General features: G+C 35.8%; 1 pseudogene; it reads left to right on the top strand.

The window, feature by feature from the left end:
* LOC138030448 (uncharacterized) overlaps positions 1-10,000 on the top strand; it is a 31,966-nt pseudogene that overhangs the window by 1,060 nt on the left and 20,906 nt on the right.

Below are 10,000 nucleotides of genomic sequence, written 5' to 3'. Positions count from 1 at the left end.
TCGAAGCCCCCTTATTTTAGACATCTTCGAGACTTTTATTTCGAGGGAACCGCTCTTGACAAAAAGTTTCCAGAATGTCGAGTTTTAATCTGTGAATGTCTAGCTGTCATAATGTCTAGAAAAGTCTTTCATTTTAGCTCAAATTACTACATAGAAAAAAAGTTACTGTTACTTTAAGAGAATAAATATAGTGTACACCATCTTTTCACTGAAATAAAGTCATTTAATGGCAAAGAATACATCTGTAGAACATGCCATGCAAAAGTTTCAAAAGGACAAGTACCATGTCAAGCTGTATGTAATAAACTACAAGTTTTTACAACACCACCAGAACTCTCAGGACTAGAAAAACTTCAACAAATATTAATAGCAAAGAGGATGGTTTTTGAAAAGATAGTGGTAATGCCTAAAGGCCAACAGAGGAAGATTGGAGGAGCAATATGCAGTGTACCAGTTGAATGTGATCAAAGATGTAGAACATTGCCACGTCCTCCTGAAAGGTCAGGTATAATCATGTTGAAACTGAAGAGAAAGATGGAGTTTAGAGGCCATGTATATTTTTAAGCTGTGCAATTTCAACTGATATTAAATGCTCTGATGTGACTCAAAATGAATAATCCATTGTATGATAAGATATGTATATCGAGTCAACAGCAACATTGAATTCGCACACTTGTAAGTCAACTTATAAGTACTCTTGTGTTTCAAGTTTATGTGCTAAAATAAAGAGCATTTCATGTGTACTGAGTCCATTTGCTTTCTGTGCCCTTGACCAAATACTGTCTTTCTTTTCAGTACCAGATGAAGATGGACAAGCTGGTAATAGGGAAATACAAGGTTTCCTCACATACAGCTGTAAGTCAACTTCTAAACCCTCCTGTGTTTCAATTATCTACTAAAATAAAAAAGTATTTGATATCTGTTGAACCAATAATTGTTTCCTATCCCTTTGACAAAATATTCTACTTCTTTTATCAGATGAAGATGAAGTAGTTGATAGAATGCCAATACCAACATTGAGGTCACACACTAGTAAGTGTTTTTGAAGGACGTTATTGTTATAATGGTAAATTACATCAAAAAAATAAAGAGCATATGTTGGTAAGCAATTGGTATTTTAAATCATAAAAAAAAAACCACTGATACAGAGGCCAACTCCAAAGCCTCAGCTGCTTTGGCCACTGTGCACCCTCATTGTTAACAAATCTATTTCTATCCTCAGTTTTCCTAATTTTGTCTTATATACCTGTATAATCTCTATAATTGGTTGAAATATCAATGTGCAGAATAAAGATTCCTTGCTTCCTTCCAGGGTTGATTAAGCCAATCTTTCTAATAACGTTGTTTCTAAAAGGACGTTGAAAATAGTTTGTGGTTACCACATATAACTAGAAAAGCACCCCTTAGTTAAGATATTGTGAGTTTACTTAGTGTAGTATGAATCACTGCCTCTCCTTTACAGTCATCACAACTGCATAATGATTTATCTTTGTCACAACAAGAATGCAATGCACAGTTTTCCTTAACATTTTATCCAAAATATTCTAGGATAACGTTTCTTTTACAAGTGCCTGTGGCGACAAATTTCCTCATTATCTGTTGCAACTTTTCCTTGCCACTACTTATATCGTATGAGTTGATTAGAATTCTAGATATAGCTGGATCACCATCCCTGCCGGCTCTCTCAGGCTTTTGCAAATCTCCTCCATTCTCATGGGAACACCAATACATACATACATACTTAATTGACCACTCCCCATAGGGGCTTTTCAGGGCCAATGAAACACAACGAAACGACAGAACAGAACAACGACAATTGTTAAGAATCCCAACCGGCCGGAGGCAAACCAGTTGGCTATTTACAAGTGCAGCTGGGAAGTTGAACCAGGGACAACCAGGATCAAATTCATCGAGTGGTCAGAGCGGGTCTTGAACCCGGGATCTCCGGTTCTCAAGGCAAGCGCCCTAACCACTGGGCCACACTGCCTCCTAAAAACAATATGCACAACTTCTCGAATGTGAGGGTAGTCTACTCCAGTGCCAAATGTAACAGTGACAAAATGAACTCTGATTTTGCCTCCGGACCTTTTATTAGGTCATCTAGTATGTTTTTTTTTTATTTTTCTGGATAATTGTCATGGAACTGTGCAAACAGTCTGTCTTTTTTTTTTTTTGCCAATTTTGAAGCACCTATTTGCGTGCACTGCTCCTGACCCAAGTGATGATGAAAAATGCTAAAGCATTCCCCACAAATTTCTAAGTTTGAATAAAACACAGTAAGCGACATATTTTCTCTCAACTCTTTCAGCTTTGCTATGTAAGGTAGCAGGAGAGTCTCTATCTTATTGTCACCTGTATGCTGGCAGCCTGCAGTAGTGTAAAATATATTCTTTCTATTTGGGTTGACTGCAATTGTGACAGTATCCTAGAGAGTGTGAAATTATCTTTTTGGTTTTCTCTGATTCAGTAGCTGTAAGAGCAACTATTGGTACAATAGGAAACAGGGCATTCAGCATACCTAGTTGCGTATAAGCAGGTCGAATTTTTTTCCTCTGGAAAATATGATTTATTTTAATGTTATTCAACTGTATTTTTGTTTTTCTTTTGGAGTTGATGGCTGTGTTTTGGAATTCCCAATTGCAAATCCCTTCAAATCTTATCACCTGTATTTCCTTTGACACATATACAAAGATTCTAAACACAAAATAACTCCTGATAAGTGTATTTAATATATGATCATTTCAATTGCAGTTTACAGTGTAGTCTGTCAGAGATCAACTACTTTTAATTGTACCTCATACCTGAACTGCTCAATGAATTCAAACACTGCAAACATCTCTTGCAGACTACATACTTTAAGTAACATGATTTTGTTTCAACTCAAAATGCAAAATTACACATGTGCTAAAATGTATGAACAAGTTGATGCTTGCATATTTGTTAAATCGGTTGATATTATTTAGATTATCAGTTGATGATCATCTCTAGAAAAGTTGACATCTGGCCCTTGAATCTACATGTACCAGTAAAAATGCAAACGTATTGGAGCCATTCTTCTCTTTAATGAGCTGCAAAATATTGTACTACTTAAAGACACAAATGACCAAGATGCCTCCCTAGTACATATATAACCGTGCTTTTTGACTGATTTCAAAGGTGATAAAGTGTGTACAGTCGAACCTCGATTATCCGGAATTTTTATTTATTTATTTTTTTCTTCTTGTAATTGCTTCTTTTTATTCTGCCACAATTACGTTACGATACCTAAAGAACTTGATTTACTAACTACAATTTACAAACTTATCTACAACTTACCGAAAGGGGAAAAAAAAAAGAAAAGTTACAACTTACAAAACACTACTCAAAATGTCTTACATAAAAAAAGAACGAAACAGTACTTACAATAAGCTACAAAATTAAAAGCAAAGAAGACCAACTAAATGCAGGATGTGACAGGGTTAATTTTCTAGTAAGTGTTTAAAGCAGCTACTAACTTTTCCCCTTTATTTAAAGTGAGTAGCGAGATTTTGCGATTATCCGGACTTTTTCTTTCGTCCCAATTTTGTCATGAATATTTATTAGTCATGATCAAGATCCGTAGCCATAAAAAACTGGGACAATGAAAATCAATCTTGGGATTGGGCAGACTGTCATGTCGTTCACACGCGGTTCTTAGCCCTTGCTTAAGAAATTGGATTTCTAATCCAAAAGAACTATACTGTAAGGATGCTAAGTAGTTTTATTATTTTATAGAAGTATTAGCAAATGCATCGTCAATAACACATCGTCAATATTTTAACGCAGTATTTCAATGGGAAAAAAACGCTCAAAACCTGGCTCGAGTTCATCGGCAAACGAAGAAGAAATGGCTGGTCAGGATCTTGGTACAGGAAACGATCTCTATAGAGAACTGAAAGAGTCGATCGAATGCCTAAAAAGATTGGTCACTGAGGGTCTTGCCAGATTACATGGTGATCTAGACATATTACGAAGCGAATCCAAATCGGATATTAAAGAAATGAGCTGTAATATAAAAGACATCAAAAAGAGTTTGAATTTCACGCAAGACGAAGTTGATACCTTTAAGGAACAACTCAAGAAGGAAACAGAAGAACGCTCTTCGGAAATGGAACTTTTAACGGCGACAATAACTAATCTGGAACAGTCCCTAAAAGAAGCAGTGGAACAGAATATAACCCTTGAACAGTACACTAGAAGAGAGAACCTGAGATTTAATAATATAAGGGAACATGAAGGTGAAGATTGCAAAAAAGTTATTTATGACACCATTGGAAGAGACCTTGGTTTAGATATCTCCGAATTAAGATTTCATGCAGTCCACCGAATAGGTAAGACAGATGGAGTTAGATGCAGGCCTATTATAGCAAGATTTGTCTGTCGTGAAGATCGAGACAAGGTCTAGTCAAAGAGAGGTAAGATTAAGGAATCGAGTGTACACAGACACGCATATATCACAGAAGATTACGCTATGGCCATTCAAAAGGAACGCGAAGTCTTTATTAAGGCTATGATGAAGGCTCGTAATGAGCATAATCTGACTCAGGCAAAAGTTAAAGGTCGTTATTTGTACATCAAAGGTGAACGTTTTAGTTTCGAAAATGTACCTGAATATATAAAATAATCCAATATCCATAATTTATTTATTTTCCAAAACACTATAACACTCGAATGTGCCTTTTTGGAAACCCATTCACAACGTATTATTCCCCCTTTATGCAAAGTCAGTGTCTAAATGGCGTTAGAATCCATTTCAACACTTTCACAGCGTTTGAATGTCCTGTTGAGAGTGATAGCTTTTGTCTTCCATGCAACCAGTTTTAAATACCGTAAATTGCAATCATGGATCGCAACAACGTAAAGTTCAAAGCCATCTCGCTAAACGTTCGAGGTATTCGTGCATTCGAAAAAAGAAAGTCTATACTTAATTGGTTGATTAATCAGAGCGCAGATATTTCTTTTCTACAGGAAACGTATACCACGGTTGAAATTGCTATTCATCTTTTCGCATGGTTCTAATCATAGCTGTGGTGTGGCTATCTTTGTTCATAAGTCGTCAGACTTCAAGCTTATATCGTCGCGTGTTGACAATGAAGGCAGGTATCTGATCTGAGAAGCAGTAATTCAAGACACCCCTTTTCTTTTAAGAAATATATATGCGCCAAATAAAACGTCGAATCAATTCTCATTCTTCCAGGCTTTATCAGAACTTATTCCCGTTGAGGAACTCCGGGAGTCCAGTTATAAGTTTGTAATTGAGGGATATTTCAATGTTGCCTTGCAATCTTCTTTAGATTGCTCGGGAGGGAACGCTACTTTAAAAGAATTAAGGTTTTTGAAGATTTACTTATACAGTATGACCTAGTAGATATTTGGAGAATTTGGAACCCAAAAAGTAAAAAATTCACTTGGCATCAAAGAAAACCAATTATCCAAAGGAGACTGGACTACTGGTTCATTAGCGACTTGCTCCAGGACGATGTCGCCAAAATTGACATTATTACTAGCATCAAAACAGATCACCCCGCTATCGTTCTTGAGGTGGATTCTATGGCTGACCAGCCGAGAGGTCCCTTCTTCTGGGAGTTTAACAACAGTCTCCTAGAGGACCCCATTTTTGTCCAGAGCATGCGCGACAACTTGCCTCTATGGCTAAAAGAAATAAGCTTTTGTGAAGATTTAAGAATTAAATGGGATTATATCAAGTATAAGATTCGTCAAGATGGTATTAAATATAGTAAAGTGAAAGCTAGCGCAAGGAAAAGTAAGCTTGACGAAATTGAAGGAAAACTAAGGGCATGCGAGGAAAAAGTTGGAGAGGCGCCTTCGCCTGAGAACCTAGAAAACCTTGAAGCCTGTAAAACGGTTTACGAGAGAGAATACGATTATATGGTGAGGAGTTTGATAATTCGGTGGCGCGCCAGGTGGTATGAACAAGTTGAAAGGAACACAAAATATTTCCTTAACTTAGAAAATCATAATAAAAAGAAAAGTTGTGTTAGGAGGCTGCTAAACTCAGATGGCGCAGAGATAACAGACGCGAATAACATATTAGATGAAGTTCACAATTTTTATTCGGATCTTTATGACGAAAAGACAGGGATTCAGACTGATGCTACTCACTTACCGTTCTTGGTGGACTCCTTATCAATTCCGAAATTAAACGATGATATGAGGAAAATATGTCATGGCCAGTTAACATACTCTGAATGTTTTAAACTCCTTTCTACTTTTGAAAATAACAAAGCCCCTGGGAATGACAGACTCTCCAAAGAGTTTTATCTTTTTTTTTTTGGCCAGAGATTGGTAATTTGTTGGTAGACACATTAATCTACTCTCATGATCACGGCGAACTTTCGAAGTCACAAAAAGAAGCTGTCATAACCTTAATACAAAAAAAAAGGATAGGGACAGAAGCCTGATAAAAAAACTGGAGACCAATTTCTCTTCTAAAGGTAGACGTAAAAATAGGCTCGAAGGGTATCGCAAAAATATTAGAAAAGGTCTTACCATATTTAATACATCGCGATCAAAATGCATTTGTGAAAGGAAAAACAATTTTTGATGCGGTTAGAACAACTAACGATGTCATGGACTTGACGGAAATCAAGGGATGTAAAGGCATAATGTCTGCCGTCGATTTTGAAAAGGCATTCGACTCTCTTAGGTTGGAATTTCTTTTTAAATCTCTTGAAACTTTTGGCTTTGGTGCGTCCTACGTAACATGGATCAGGACATTTTACAAGAATATAACGAGTTGCGTAGTTAACAATGGCTTTTTCACACCATCCTTCCAGGTTAAACGAGGCGTTCGCCAGGGTGATCCTTTATCGCAATCTCTTTTTATTCTAGTTCTCGAATTGTTAGCAATATCCATCCGCAACAATCATCGAATAAAAGGAATAACAGTGGGGGGGATTGAGATAAAACTAGTAAATTTTGCTGACGATATGACAACCTTCGTTCGAGACAAACAGTCTTATCTTACTCTTTTTAATGTTATTAGTTTATTCGGGACACTTACTGGCCTTAAGATTAACTGTGCACGATAAAACTGAGTCTCTCTTACTTGGAAATCTTAAAGAGACTGCGAGTAGCTTAGAACTAGATATCTGTGAATTTAAAAGATATGTTAAAATTCTAGGTGTTTACTTTACTTATAATACATCAATGTTTTATAAACTAAATTTTGAATCAATTGAAAAATCATTAAAACAATTGGTAAAAGGATGGAGCTGGAGAGGATTAACGCTGATTGGAAAAGTGCAAATTATTAAATCGTTTGCTTTACCTAAGGTCTTGTATAGGCTAACGTTAATTTCAAGTAACAAAGAGTTTATTAAGAAAATAAACACGTTATTTTCTTTTGTTTGGAAAGGTAAAGATAAAGTTAAGCGCGCGGTTCTAATAAATCAAATAGAAAAAAGGTGGACTTAAAATGCCTGACTTGAACTCGATGATCTCCGCTCAAAGAATCATGTGCATAACGAAGTATCTCTCTTCATATGCAGCCAGTTGGAAGAATTTCTTGGATTTTCATTTAAGGAAGGTTGGTGGTAAATTCTTGTTTCACTGCAGTTTCAACTATTCCAAGTTATCAATAACCCTTCCTAAATTTTACAAAGAGTGCATTATGACATGGGCTTTCTTAAACTGTATAAGCCCTTCCTCAGCCTCGGAGATTTATGAACAATTTTTATGGAACAATAGGTTCATCTGCATTGAAGCCCGCTTATGTAAATCCCGCTCATGCAAATCAACCAAAACTTAATTGATGCTGGTATTATAACTGTTCGGGACCTTCTCGACTCACATGGCAATTTGAAACAACTTATTACCTACAACATGCACACCTCTCACCTATTGATCATTATTTCCTTTTTAGTCTCTTTTGTGCCATCCTGGAGGAATGGCGTAGATTGTTAAAGACAAATGAAAACGTGGCTCTTTTGCACGATTGTTTTGTAGATTTGGATAGTTTTTCACTACACCTTGAAGGGGAAAAGATCGTTGTTGAAAAGATTCAATCGAAACTATTATATGAAACGTTTTCTTCTAAAATCTCTTCTAACCCTACCTCTATGAAAAAATACAACGAAATGTTCAACACAGAGACATTTGAACTAGACTGGGAAAGAAAATTTTATTTGCCTTTTAAAGTAACGATGAATACAAAGTTAAGCTAATTACAATATAAAGTTCTTCATGGAATTTGTTATACAAACATTATACTCTTCACATGTGGTTTAGCCAATTCCCCGTTATGTTATTTCTGTAATAAAGAACTGGAGACATTAGAACACTTTTTTTTTACTGTAATAAGGTTAGTACCTTTTGGAATGAGATAAACATTCTCCTCAAATCGCAAAAGTTAATCTCTAAAAGCTTCCATATTAAAGATATTTTATTTGGGCTTTTTTCTGCGGATAATGTTGATGACAATATTCTAGTTAACTACATTAATATACTTGAGAGCAAATACCTTATTTTTCGCTCGAAATTAAGCAAAACTGTTCCCACTATTGCCCTGTTAATATCAAAAAGCAAAACAGCGCACCAGATCGAGCGTTTCATTGTGAGGAAAAATAACAAACTCCACTTTCATAATAAAAAATGGCATCCTTTTTTACCCATAATGGAGCATGAGCTATCACCTCCAACTCCTAACTTAAACTAATACTGTAGTATTGTAATATGTTGAAATGTGTATTGTGCGTATAGCTTAGATGTGTAGTGTAGTTCGGATTTTCTGTCTTTATCATAGATAGGTAGCGTAGTTTCGATATACAGCTCCGATGTATAGTTTAAAATTAAAATGTAAACTAATAAATAATAATAATAATAATAGTTAATAATTTATTCACTTATCTTGCGCAAATTAACAAAAATTTGATCAAATGCGCATTACAATTATGAAAAGTTCAAAAAGTTAAAAATACATATATAACAATTTGAGATAAAAAAGAATAAAAATCTTAAAAGCTAATTAAATTATGAGACTCCTATAAATATGCCTTTGAAAAAAGATGCGCTTTTAGATGGCGCTTGAACTCCTCTAGGTCACTCTTGCGTCGCAGCTGTCCAGGAAGTGAATTCCATAAGCATGAGGCGGCGACTTGAAATGCCCTAATAAAATGTGGATATGTTAAAAAAACAACAACAACAAAAAAAATACATTCTTTTTAAAACTACAGCGTTGAAAAGTGAAGTAAAGGCAAGTTTGTTTGGCTTTCAAAAAGCAAAATAAAGCAGCGCTCGCACACGTCGTAACTACTACAGAACGTTCGAATGAGTTCTGAGTGGCTTGGAGTTGCTTTGTTGCTAAGTGAAATTTCACGCTCTAGTGGCTCGTTCGGAAAACAACGGTAGATATCTGATATCCGCAAGAGCAAGGAAAAGATCATGACGTTTGCCGACACGCGTACAGGTATTCACAAATGACAGTGAAGATGTAGACCATATTGTTTTCCAAACGATTTGCAAATGTTTTGTTTCACGAATGAATGTCGCTTTCTGAATGTAATCAGTTTTTTGTTTCTCATTAATATTCATATTCTCGATTATCCGGACCCTCGATTATCCGGACTATTTCGTCTATTGCCAACCAGTCCGGATAATCGAGGTTCGACTGTATAGATATAAAATATATACGGTTCTAGAATAGGGGAATCTACTCATTTTGAAAATTATGTAAATCAAAAATTGTTACCATTCTTCAATGAGATGTGCTCCGTCAACTACAACTGCTTTCACCTTTACCTGATTTGAATACTGTCCAAAACCTTACGCCTCTTATCTGGGTGCCCATAAATGATTCGATATTTGCACTGATTTAGTCCTTCCGTTTGTGATGCAGAGAAGTCTAACGAATCCCCACTACGAGTTATTACAGATGGTACTTGCATACTCTCAAGTTTGATTGACTGATCCCGCATTAAAGCATTAAAAGGCGATACAACTAAAATAATAGAGTCGCTGACTT

Source organism: Montipora capricornis, chromosome 13 (genome assembly GCF_036669925.1).
Source record: "Montipora capricornis isolate CH-2021 chromosome 13, ASM3666992v2, whole genome shotgun sequence".
Classification (NCBI taxonomy): domain Eukaryota; kingdom Metazoa; phylum Cnidaria; class Anthozoa; order Scleractinia; family Acroporidae; genus Montipora; species Montipora capricornis.
Note: the sequence above shows the minus strand (reverse complement) of the source record. Positions and strands in the feature narration are given on the sequence as shown.